The sequence below is a fragment of the Cyprinodon variegatus genome, unplaced genomic scaffold (genome assembly GCF_000732505.1).
Source record: "Cyprinodon variegatus isolate N-32 unplaced genomic scaffold, C_variegatus-1.0 Scaffold1293, whole genome shotgun sequence".
Classification (NCBI taxonomy): Eukaryota; Metazoa; Chordata; class Actinopteri; order Cyprinodontiformes; family Cyprinodontidae; genus Cyprinodon; species Cyprinodon variegatus.
The window spans coordinates 130,391-132,428 of NW_015151746.1; positions in this window are offsets into that span (position 1 = coordinate 130,391).

Below are 2,038 nucleotides of genomic sequence, written 5' to 3' on the forward strand. Positions count from 1 at the left end.
TAAATTATAGACGGACGGTTTGATGGATTTAAACATTCCATGTAGCTGACAGATTTTAATCACCAATCAATGTAATCAGGTTGGCAAATGAGCAAAACCCAATCTTGTTTCAAATACTGGTTAGCAGGTCCCTGTGTGAACTTGTTTTAGGCTCTGCAAATAATTCGAGCAACTCTAAACAATCTCGTTATAAACTCCCCCTTGGATCCCTTGTCATCTGATCTGACATGACAAATAGATTCGAGCTACAGCATCCAGCTCCCAACCTCTGCCTCTCCCACAGTTTCAGCTCTGTCAGTGGTTTTTCTATTTTTCACTCTTTTTTATTCAGCTCCACCCTTTTTTTTGCTGAACGTTGAAGTGAGATGACCCAGTTGCTCTCGCTTATAAGTTTGTGTAGTTATCTTTAAAGAGTCAGCATGTAATATGGTCTCAGCTGGCAGTTGATTACGTGCCGAAGAAGGGCAGTGAAAAAATGTTTGCTATTATAAAAAGTTTTCTGCATTTTTAGTGATGATAAAGTACCTTTCACACATGTAGGAACAAATGTTTTTGGTAATGAGTGAAAATGCTTCACTGGGGTATAGAGGGAAGGGAAAGAGACACAGACTACCTTCATAATGCGTGTTTGCTCAAATCTATCAGTGAGCTGATTGAATCTGAATCAAGCTCCGGCGTGTATCTCGTTATCTGTTGCTTTTTGTCATGAGTTGGTTTTGGTTTTTTTTGCCTTCCAGCCTTGATTAAAGTAAATTTGTGTATTCCTGCTCAGCAGTGCTGGTGGATTTTGACTGCCTACTCCATCAGCGGCTTATCATGGCTTTTGGAAATAGAAATAGGACAAAGATGTTTGGAAACTTTTGCCCTCCATTTCCTTTCCTTCTTTTTTATGTTTTGTCTGGTAAATGAAAGACAATTAAAGTAGAACTAAATTAAAACACATGAAATAGACAATCACAGGTAAGGTGACGTCAGAGGGTGAGCTGTTTTTTATACTGTTGTTATTAGTCAGTCATGATGCAGAGTGGGATAATGATAATACCTCTCCTGCCACGCCATTAGTGAGGAATGCCAATTCTGCACCGGAATTATTCTAAACGCATTTTATTTCTCCCAGTTCTTGACTAAAGTAGTGTATTTAAAACACTTCTCTGCTTTTCTCACATTTAAACACACATTTCAGATTATGGAAGCCTGGTGTGTAAAACTAAATTGGAAAATAAGAGAGGAAAATAAGTACAAAAAAGGCAGCTGAGGTTCATATGAAAGCTTTATAGAAACGTTTTAGAACACTTTCAGAACATTGCATGGAAAAATTCCTCTTTAAAAGCAAACTGTTAAGGAGTTTGGGGTTACTTATTAAGTCAACAAAGTCTGTAAAGGTGTCTCCTGTAAAGAAGTCATCATCTATATTTATTACCCAAGAGAAACACAGGCTGTTAGTTTTAGTGTCTAACCAGGCAGCATGGGAGTGCCACAGGGGACGGTCCTCTCACCATTCCTTTTTAATCTGCACACCTCTGACTTCCAGTATAAGACAGACTGCGGTCATCTGCAGAAATACTTGGATAACTGCAGCTGATGGGTGCTTCAGAGATGGACAAGAAGCTGAGTAATGGGAGCTGCTGATGTGCTTTCATGCATAGTGTGGAAGCAAGCGTCTGATCCTGAATTTGAATAAAACAAGGGAGGGGATTGTAGATTCAAGGGAAAACAGAAATGTTCAAACACTATTACCATCATGGAAGGAGACGTGGAGGTGGTGGAGGAGTATGAATATCTCAGTATTCACCTGAAAACTGGCTTCACTTGAGACACAACTGAAACCAGCTAGAAAAAAAGGACAGAGCAGATTGTAATTCCTAGTAAAGCTTTGAAGCTTCAGTCTTTTCAGCAAGATGCTGCAGATCTTCTATTGGTCTGTGTTGGAGAACGTGATCTCTTGCTGGGATAACAACATCAGAGCAAATGACTCAAAGAAGCTCAAGCTGATAATAAAGGCTGGAGATGATTTTACAGATAAGATTTTTTCATCAAA